An 11283-nucleotide genomic window follows, 5' to 3' on the forward strand; every position below is an offset into this window, starting at 1 on the left:
GCCAAAGCCCGCCTCAAAGCACCATTCCTGTAGCCTCCAGTTGGTCTCCGCTATGCACATCTCGTGGCGTCTGCCTCGACCGCTCACTGGCAGGATGGAAGAGAAGACCGCCTCTTTCTTTGTCTCTTTTTAAAATCAAGTCTTTAGTTAAACTTGTCTACATTGTTATTCATGAGTAAGAAAAATTGCAAGGTTGGAATAGGTTTCATCCATAGGTTACAGAGCACAGGGTGGTTTGTCTTATATTTGTACAGCTCCATGCACAATGGGTTCCTGAATGACAAAAATCACTAATTGGCACCCAAATTTAAATTTCAAAGAATAAGAGTAGAGAGGTGAATATACATGACATTATTCTGCACTGGACTCTGAATTGTGCTTTTAAGATTAGGGTTTAAGGCCCCTGTTATTCTGTGAACTATTATTTCTTTTCAGTGCAGACCATAGGCCAGGCCAGGCCAGGTAATAGAAAACAAATAACTGAAAAAAATCAAAGAAAAAGAAAAAACATTTCCTGGACTCAACTTTGATTTATGTCATATTTTTGTCTCACAAAAATGGACCTGTCTAGGACATAATGCTATTTATAAGCCCCTGCAACTTAGTGACTTCGTTATTTTACACTAAAAAGCTTGTGCAAACAGTTTTCAAGATTCCAGAAAATTTTTTATTTTAGTCTTTTGGAATATTTGAATTTAAAAAACAAAGGCACTGAATTGCATTTCTAAAGACTTAAACCAACTCAGGGTTCCTGAAAACTCAAACAGGCTCTGTTCAAAAGGTTCCCAAATCAGCAAACCTTTTGACCAACGTAGTAAAAGCTTGTATTTTCAAAGTAAAACCCAAGCCTCAAACTTTGCATGGGCTGGGATTTTGTGATACTGAAAATCCTCTTGGTGCCCCCTTATGGTGCTTTTATTAGTCACATTTCCTGATGACCTGCCAACATTTTTACTAGGAATCCTATATCCCTGTGAAGAAAAATAATCCAAATGACATATAGATGTGTATTCATACAGTACCAAAGAGAAACAATTTTGGATTCATTTTTCTGTTTATGCTTGTTTAGGTTTACCAATTTAGAGAGAGGTCATTGTTTAAAGCAGTAGCTCTCGGGGGCAAATCTGAGCCAGTGGGGGGTAGGGGGTGGGTATAGTGCCACAGTCACAACCCTCTTCCACCATGAAGCTCACCATGCCTGGTCTCCTGGGACCATTGCAATGTTCAAGGTATGGCTGGAGCCCTAGGCTAGAGTGCGACACCCAGGGAGGCACAAAGCAGGGAGCAGGTGAGGGAAGGAGGACCCATCCATTGCTGCTGCTGTCCCCGGCTGACCCAGGGGCAGGGGAAGTCCCAGGACTGTTTCTTCCTTGCCCCAAGAAAGCACCTGGGTTGGTGGCTATGTCAGGATCAAGCCTTTGCTCCTTCCCCCTCCATGGTGTTTCTACCACTGGCCCAGGGGAACTAGCTGCAGGGAGTACACATCATGTAGAGGGGTTTGTGAGGGGTTCCCTTACCCCTAATCTTCCCTCACACCACACAAACCTCACACACCCACACTGTACCCCCACATCCCCACAACATATACATACCCCCAACATACCCTATGCCCCCTCACAAGCCCCCCCACACCCCACCATACTACTGCCCCACATGCCACTATACACACATACCTCCACCCCAACCCCCCCCCACACACACAATATACAAGAGTACATTTATTTTTGAGTTTTTATGCAATCCCCTCTATATACACTATACAAACAAAAATCAAGACAAATATTTTTTGTAGTAAAAATAAAATGTTATAGTAGGTGTTTGACTTTTAGTGTATGATTTGATTTTTTTCTGGTTCCTAGACAGCAACCCTCCTATCCCAAAAGGAATATTTCAAGGGGGTGGCAAAGGTTAGGGATTACGGGCTGGGACTTCCAGTCCCAATACAGCAACTAGGTGACAGAGCAACTGTCAAAGGGTGGGGCTACCCATGCAGCCCTCAGCTCACCAAAATTTGTTAAGTGGCCCTCCAACCCAAATAACTGCCCAGCCCTGCCCTAGATCCATGCCATCTGGAGTCCTATGGGCCAAATGATATAGCTCTGAGTGCCAGTGTGCTAGATCATTCCATGCCCAGGCCAAAAACATGTGGTTGGGCCACCATGTAGGGTTGCTTTATGACCAGATCCAGTGCACAGATCTGTGGATCACAGCCATGGACCAATTCTACATGCCAGCCTCATACTAGATCAGGGCCATGAACTGACCCCACCCTCAGGATCTGGCCCACACTCATCTGGCCCATGAGGTTGAGCACTACTGGCTTAAAACATTGAAATAACATAGAAAACCCAGATTATTTATCAAAATACCTTTATAATCTATGTAATTGATCCAGGAAAAAATATTTTGTTTATTTTATACCACGTAGGGGTAGAGTGGGATTTTTATCATTTTGTTTTGTTGGGGACAAAATGTTGCTAAATATTTTACTGATAGCACCACATCTCGCCTAATTCTACATCAGAATTTAATTTGCATATAGGAAGTATCAGAGCACATTTGATGTTCCATTAATTTAAAACAGTTGTAAAGACCCTCAGTTCATGTTGTAGCAGTTTTAAAGTGGCTGGGTTAGTATTCAAACCAAACTCTTAAAGATTCTGCCTTATCTGACTGGAGTATATCAAGTAACAAAATAAAATATGATCCTAGGATAAGAAATTCTAAATCTACAAATACTTACAATCTGTTCCTTGTGTATGTAATCAGGCAGCAGCAAAATTAAGAGGGTTAGAAGCAAGAGGAAGGGCAGCCTTAAATTTTTTCTTTTTAAAGCTCTTGTTTAGAGCTGTAGCTCAGCTAAGTGGAGACACCTGGTGTTTGTTGTTGCAAATTCACTAGCAATACATCAAAGGTTCAGAAGGCAAAAGTGTGACACGTTTTCAAGCGGGCTGTATAGAAGGGGCACATCACAACATAGCTGGAAAATTAATCTGCCCATACTAAGGTCTGCCACAAACCTAATGTATTTTTGTTGTGTTCTCAGCATAATTATAAAGGCAGTCTGAACAGATATGTGGTTTTATGCACTTGTACAGCATGTATTTGAGAAAAACTTGCCTCATTCTGTCAGGTGTTAAATCAAAGTGCTAACTTTTGTGTAATGACTGTTTTGTAACACTTAATAAGTAGCTTGTGTAACACAGTTCCAAGAGGAAGGGGGAAAAGTTTATACAAGGCCAAAGGAATATTAAAGTTTCACTACAGAAGAAATATTGTGGCTGCCAAGGCCTGATTAGTCATAAAACCCACAGCATTATCATCATTCATCTCTGCCTTCTTTTTAATGACCAAACTAAAAAGAGACATCAAAACTGAAGAAAGGGAGGTTCAATAAATGTAGGACAAATAAGTATAAGATCCCAAAATATTTTGATAGAACCCTAACCAAAAAAAAAAAAGGGAAAAATCATTTGAATGAATCACAAAACATATGTTATGTTTTGCTTTAAAAGCCATGAAGTTTATGCAGTGCTCTATTATGGTAACTGCTTGGCTTTTCATGCATTCCTAAATTACCATGTAATCTAAAACCTTGTTTTCAGCTGCTCTGTATTGGAAAGTCCCTTGCAATAATCAGGATGATTACAGGCTAGCGCAGAGAATAAAACGTGTTTATATTATTGCAAAAATAAAATTGTAATTTGTCAGTCATCCTACCTTCTCCAAGAGAAAAACAAAAAATTGCCTCTTTTTTTCCCCTTCCTGAAAATATTTTAAACAAGGGTTTAATTTTGGCCACACTGCAACTTTAAAACATATGGATAGTTGGTGTAAAAATATGTTTCTTTCCTGTAGGGACTTGACTCTAATTGGTGTGCCAAAACTATCTCACAGAGATTTCATTGTCTTATCTACTTACATCATCTTAATGTGATTTTATTTTACTTTGTCAAAGTCATATTAATGTAAATGTGTTCTTGATAGCCAACAGAGTTCTTTTTTATGCAAAGCAGGATTCAGCTGACTCTAATAAAACAGCTTGCAATCCATTAGACTATAACTGTAATGTATTTAGTTTGTTTCCCAAATAAAGACTGTGTCAGAAAGCTGTATAAGGAGATTTGTCTTGTTTTTCCATAATAATCACTTGGGTGGGGTTACATTATGATCTTTAAATGAATAGTATCACTTAGAACAAACACTTCATATATCTTTTATCTTCCACTACATACAGTTTTGAGTTTCCTTTGAAAATGCAAAGCTACTTTTCCAGATAAGTCATCAAAATGTTTCCAAACTATTTTAATTGCCAGATTAACTATATCTTGAATACAAAGATAGATTGCTTGCATTCTTTATGCAGAAATCCTGCTGTAGCAACTAGCAACAAATTAATTTCTTTTGAAACCATGAAAAATATATTTTTCTATGCAAAGTTTAAAAAAATAGTAAATAGATACTTAAAAAAGGTTACTCATTCTGGTTGGGTAATCTGTAAACAAAGAACATGGGATTAAATGTATTCTCTCTCTTTTTTTAGCATCTACGTTATAGCCCTCTGTTAATATATTCAGTTAATTAAGGATTGCAGTGACCTTGTGGCAATTTTTGAAATCTAGGAATTTTTTTTCTGCCTTCCCCACAGTGTCTAAAATAATCTTTTTCAGGTCAAAGTCTGTTTATGTCAGCAACATTCATACTACATAACTAAAATGTTTTAATAAATTTATCAACTGGAAAATATTGCAAACATGTCATTTCCTTTGATACAGACACAAAAAACCCTCTGCCTTCATTGCAAATTCTTGCTTATATGAATCACTCTGAGTAATATTTGCTTTAACTTTCGTGTGGTTCTACAAACAGCCTTTATATGGCCAGACTTCAAAGCTAGTAGAAATAAAGGTTAGAAATGTGATAGGAGTAATCTATTATTAGGCATGAAACATTAAACCACTTTTAGTTATAAGCCTTAAAACCTGAATAATCTGGGTTTTTAACTTGCTGCATATTTACTGTGTTTTTACTTCCTTAGACATTTATCATGGAGAGACTGTTTTTAACAGAAATATTTTCCATAGGAGTATGAACCACAATTGGGTTTAACTTTTCCTAATATTTAATTTAGAAAAACTATAATATTATAACAGGGTTCTTGTATGTCAAAGCAGAAATACCCCATTTGGTGTTTCTTGCAGTGTAAAATTAATCTGTTACCAGCATGCTGACCCGAAAGTCAGGTTTGAGTAAAATAGGCATGAGAGAAAGGAAGGGGGAGGGGAGAGTGAGATAAAATCTCGTTCTTTAAATAGCAGGGGGGAAAAAACACAGAGGAATGTCACAACCCACCACTGACATCAAATAACAAAATAAGGCAAATGTGTGTTTGAGTAAGAAGGTTTTTTTAAAAATGTATTCGCTTCAGCCATAGCTGTGTACATGGCAGGAATGTTAATTGTTAAAATCTGCAGTGTAGCATTTCTTGTAAGCAAAAGAGTTGTATTTGATACGAGTTCATGTTTGCCTCTTCCCTCCCCCTTGTATATTTACAGTGAAAAGAATGTACTAATGTTCTGAAATGAGTCAGATGTCACAGGGAGAACTTTACAGAATTAGGGAACTTTAAACTGTTCGACTGATATGAGCATGTAAGGACAAAACTTAACATTGGTAACATTTTGTTCTTGATTAAATTTGTGCACTAATACAGTAGATTAAAAATAAGTCCAACAGTTGAAAACACATTACAGCTCAAGCACAGCAGGTCAGCCAGAAATAAACTATCACTCAAAATCCAGAATTTAAAATTCTTGTGAGTCTTGGAAAACAGGGTTACAGCTTTGAAGCAAAGTCCAAAAGCCTGTTCCTGCTGAAGCCAGTGGGACCTTTATCATTGATTTCAGTGGATACAGGCTCATGGTTACCCTTTTTTCATTTTATTTTGTCAGCAGAAAGTCTAGTAATGTCATAATGTTTTACCTAGTCACATTTTGGTTGCTTAGGTGTAATTCTGCTATGTTTTCTCAGATACCATACAAGCAGATTTCACTGAGAGTTACACTCGCTGAGAGGTGGATTAGAAATACAGTTGCATCAGCTCATGCAAAGGTATACATTATGGCCCCAACTCTTCCAAGTATTTCAGACGGGTCACTGCCTGAGAGTTCTTGTCTCATAAGGAGACTTTGCAGGTAGGTACCCTCAGCCACACATTTAGTGGCCCAAACTGTCCAGGATCAAACTTTTACAATGTAAAAACATGTGAACAGATAGTATTAAATTGGGGTCTACGTGTTCCAGCACTTCCCTGTGTGTCTGACTATGAAATTCAACAACTTTCTCTCGCAAGAGTTCAAGTGGCAGTTTCCATTGGGGTTTCATCCATGTCATCAGAATGCACAAGTTTTGCTTTAAATGTTGTGGCTTGAGGTCAAAACTCAGTTGAAATGGATGCATTTCACCTGACTTGCCACTGAAACCAGAGTCAACTACAAATTACGCCTGCCTTGAATACACCAGTAGAAGCCATCTTAGATCCATGGTTGAGATTGGGCCCACGTTTGGGGGTAAGCCTTAAGAACTTCAGCAAACCTTTTGACAGACCTGTACAGAACCTTGACTCTGTAGTCCAAGGTGAACCCAAACTAGTTTCCAGTTGGTTGTAAGTTGCTATTAACATCTTTTTCTGTACAGGACTTAGACTGAGCTGTGATTCACTTCAGTTATTTACATCAGGGTCTTTGAAGTGATCTGGAACAGACCCACATATTGTATCAATTTAAAAAAGCATCAGCTACTTTTTTAGTCTCCTCCTCTCCTTCCACAGTACCCAGTTTCAGGCCAGTCTGGTTTAATAGGTTACCTGTTGCAAATGCTGACATTGTGATACTTTGCAAGTTTGCACATTCACAGAAAGCGTATGTGCACAAAGCCGTAACAGTTGGCTGTCTAAAAAGTAATAGCTCTAGCAAGCAACTGGGAAGGATGTTAATATTGCCGGGGAGGGTGAAAACATAATTGAAACCGTTTATTTTGGGGCATGTGGGACTAAACAAGGTGATAGTTTCTGAGCAACAAATATCCATAATTCACTTGTTCTGGCCTTATAGACTTATTTGCTCTACAAATTTGCTTAGTTGGAAAAATGTAAACAGCAAGTGCTGCGTGGAGTAAGCCATTAAACATTAACCTGTTGTAGACTTAAAAACCTGTCTTATTATATTTAAAATATACAAGGGAAAATATGTAAGTCTGCTGAATAAAACTGGACTGGTTGTAAAGAAGAGTGCAGCATTTTGCCTTTCGATTCTAATATTTTAAAAGGTGCCTTTGAAACTCTTTGCCCTAGAGAGAATTTTTCCATCATTAACAACTTTCACTGAAAAAGAATTTTTGACTTGCGTTGAATTTTCTCCATCCTTATCATCCCCTAGATTCCTTCATGAAGAGGGCATATTCTGCCAGCCCCATACAGTGAGTAGGCGGTGGTGAGTAGGCGGTAGTGTTGATTAGGGAGTATCCTGTGTCACAAGGCATAAAATGAGCAGGGTTAGCCCCTTTATTCTCCCTTTTCTCAAAGGCCCCTAAAAAACAGCGAACTATTTATTATATATTCAATTTAATCAATTATCTAAGAAACTTCCAGAGATGAGGTATACAGGTGGGCCTGAATGGTGAGTGCCCAACTCCTACTAAGTTTCCTCTTGAGACTCCCTTAAATTCCTTTGCTAATCCCAACTATAGACCTTATCCTCTCAGTTGGAACCCTGTGTGTAATCTTAAGGGATGTCACCATCCTACTACCATCTTAAGGGATGTCATATTCTTCCTGTTGTCTGCCTGGTAATCTGAGGCAAAGGGCAATGATTATCCTTCATCTAGTGAAAGATGATAAAATACAGAGGAAGGAGGAGAGAAAGTACTGTAGAGAAAAGAAAGATGTAAAAAGGAGCAGGCACACAGGAGGAAAAAAGACCAAATCCTGCTATTCCCCACACTTTTCTCTACTCACCATTCTTTCAGGTCCATTATCTTCACCATTCTTTGCACTTCCATTTCTTCATCTTTTCTTTTCTATCCTACTCCTTCCCTTCCATGCCCCCCATGTCTTTATGATTTAAAATGTACAGTTGCTATTCTTACCTCTAGCCCATGACTGTCTCTGTCAGTGCCTCTGCTATCTGAATGTCATTGGAGTTTAGAAACTGTGTAGGGACAGAATTTGCACTATATCTAGTGCTATGGAGTTCTTGTTCACAACATATAAATAGTAATCCAATGAGAAAGGCATCCGTGAGAGAAAATGTAACTTCAGTAGGGCAATTTTCTTTAAAAATTTTAGCATTAAAAGACAAGATACCCAATATTCAGTCCAACACAGATGTCACACAATCATGTCAGCTGCTTTTCTTAATCTAGATGTTGCCCTGTGGGGTCAGGCCAATGCTCAGGATCTCAATATTGTGCTGTTAGACAGGAGGGCATGGTGTACAATTGCACATGCACACATACAAAACATCAATTAGGTGCATACACATGCATAAGGTGCATGCACACACACTAAGCACATATACCCCCACAAGGCATGCATACACACTACCAACTCAGGCACACACATATCCAAAATTACCAGCCTAGGCACATGCACACCTATCACTTATTCAAGCACCTACACACTATACACACCAAAAGTCAGAGAAAAATCAATTGTCAATACCCGCACACCCAATACACATACACGGATCACTAATTCGTATATCACACACATGATCAAATATACATATACATACCAGGAAAGAAGGCAGTGGAGACAAGGCAAAAGAAGTGGCAGAAATCAGGGTAAAAGGCAATAGGGATGAGACAATAGCAAAGAAACGGGTTTGCAGGAAGAGAGGAGCTCAGGGCAGCTGGAGCCACAGGAGCATTGGACAGGTGTTGGAGGTGGCTGTGAGTTAGAAGCAGGAGAGGGACAAATGAGACAGAAGTTAGAGGGGTGAGGAGCAGAGATTGGAGCAGGGCTGAAACAGTAGTAAAGCAAAACCCAACTCTGGGGTCCAAATAACGGTTTTATTAAATGAACACTGTACTACACTTGGTTCCTACACACACTCACACAAGCACTCCCACACACACTTATGCACATACAATGGCAGTATGGATTAAAGAGGATTGGTGCAGGGGATCAAGTCCAGGAGGACAGAAGAAGAGAGGTTCCAAATCCTTAGTTGAAGAGAGGATGTGGGAGATAGCTACCTATCCAGGCTGGGAGGGGGTCCTTGATGGCCAGTCGGGATCTTTCTCTAGCAGGTGTTGTCCAGAGGGGGGTCACCGGCAGGATCTCTAGGTTGATAGGCAGTGTGACATGGAGCAGGTAAAGATGGCATCCGCAGGAGTCGGTCTTCACTACCCTTTTTTATGGGACAGACTACTTATGATCTCCTATGGGGAGGGCATGTCCAGGCAATGTCAACCCTGTTCCAGAGGGTTCCAGATGTTCTTACTGAGGATGTGCAGCCTTGGCACAATGGTGGTTTGCCTCATCTTTTGTTTCTTGAATGCTGAGGGAGGTTCCACTGGTTGGGTCATTGGTCCAGGTATTGGTTTTGATGGTGGGGTGGTTTAGTAAGGGTCTTGCTATCATTGTGTTTCACTCATTCATTCACTCTTTTGTTTCAGGCATTCAAGGAAAACCAGTTTCCATGAGAGAGAGTACAGAATTGCAATATACTTACACAACAGGAATGGGGACAACATGGGAACAAGATGGGAATGGATACTTGACATCACTTTACAGACACAAGCCTAAACCATACAATATTAATATGAAACAATAAAAATCAATGCACAAACGATAGGAATACAATATAATACAATATAAAACACTAAAAATCAACACAAACATAACAGAATACTATTTACAATATATAAAAAAGGGGCTTACTATACTACTTGTAATCACTTATAAGCCATAAAGAGGGCAGAGAGAAAGTCAGAACTGGTTGGGAAAGGGGAGGGAATGTATTTTTAAACTAAAAAAAAAGAAAAACGGGGGAGGGGGTTGTTTACATAGACACCACCTAAGTAATTAAACAGGCAATTTGCCTCCTTCAGTTTACCAAAGTTAACATCACTTGAGGCATTCAGACACCCTCCATTTCAAAGAGAAGGAATGCCAGGAGAGTATTCTCCATTAGGTCCTCTCAGTTTTAGAGCCTGCGATTTGTGGCCAGATTCTGACTCTCTTCTTCATGTTGCACAGCCATTGACTTCAGTAGAGCCAGCAAAGAATACCATTGACTTCAGTGAGATTACTCCTGGAGTAGATCTGGTGGGAAAGCATTTGTATGGATTTTTTATGGCATTTTTAAAACCTGGTGGGAAAGGATTTTTATGGATTTTTTTAAAGTCAGTTTTTATCATCGTTCTTTTCTGAGAAAGTTTGACAATTTTTATAAAGGATGAACTTTTCAGCTGCAAACTCGTTTTGATCAAAAAAAAATTGATGAAGTCTCAGCATTTCCTGTGTAAGATAGGCACTGTCTGTAAAAAAATAAAAGTCCCCCCATAAAAAATTCTGTGTTTCATTTAAACTCCATTTTCCTTCAGATAACAGTTTGAACAGAAATTGTTTAACTTTTTCTCCTGGAATTAGGTTCTTTTCTTCTCAGCTTGAGTAGCAGTGTCAAAATCTAGCACTAAGGCTTTCAGAATGATGAAATTTGCTGGAAACTATTTGGGTGCAAAGAATTATTTTGTTGCAGGCCATGGTTTTTTGGGGAGAAGTGGGGAAACTAGCTGCAAGTTTCAGTTTTGTTTAATTGCTCAGCTACTAAGGATAAGACAGATGCCTTCTTGTGTATTTTAAATTTCTAATAAAATATACAAATAAGTAAACAGTTCTTGGCTTTGCAATCATATCAGCTCTGTAAACCAGTATGAACATGGATTACCAGATAATACATAGCCAGTTCTAAGGTTTTTCTCTTTAAACTTTTTGTTTAAATATTACTTTTTAATGTCTATTATTGAATGTCTATGTTGGCTCTGTGAAGTCCTTCCTGGAACTTTTAGCAACTATATTTGCGGTTGTGTTGCATATAATTAAACAACCACCAAAGAAATAAATAACATCAATAAAGTTAGTGAGGATTTAGCGAGGATTTAGTTAGGGAGCTTCTGGAGGGGTTGGATGTATTCAAGTCAGCCAGCCCGGATGATCTCCACCCTAGAGTTCTAAAGGAACTGGCTGAGGTCATTGCAAGTCCCCTGGCACGTCTTTAC

The 11283-nt window shown here is 39.0% G+C and overlaps 1 long non-coding RNA gene across 1 annotated transcript in view; it reads right to left on the bottom strand.

Moving 5' to 3' along the window:
- Positions 1-10247: 10247 nt before the first annotated feature.
- Positions 10248-11283, bottom strand: part of LOC109312547 — a 28887-nt gene continuing 27851 nt past the window's right edge. Inside the window, exon 3 of the long non-coding RNA XR_002101843.1 lies at positions 10248-10327. This is a non-coding gene — a long non-coding RNA (uncharacterized LOC109312547). The remainder of the gene's footprint in view (positions 10328-11283) is intronic.

Source organism: Crocodylus porosus, unplaced genomic scaffold (assembly GCF_001723895.1).
Source record: "Crocodylus porosus isolate Cpor-Errol unplaced genomic scaffold, CroPor_comp1, whole genome shotgun sequence".
Classification (NCBI taxonomy): Eukaryota; Metazoa; Chordata; order Crocodylia; family Crocodylidae; genus Crocodylus; species Crocodylus porosus.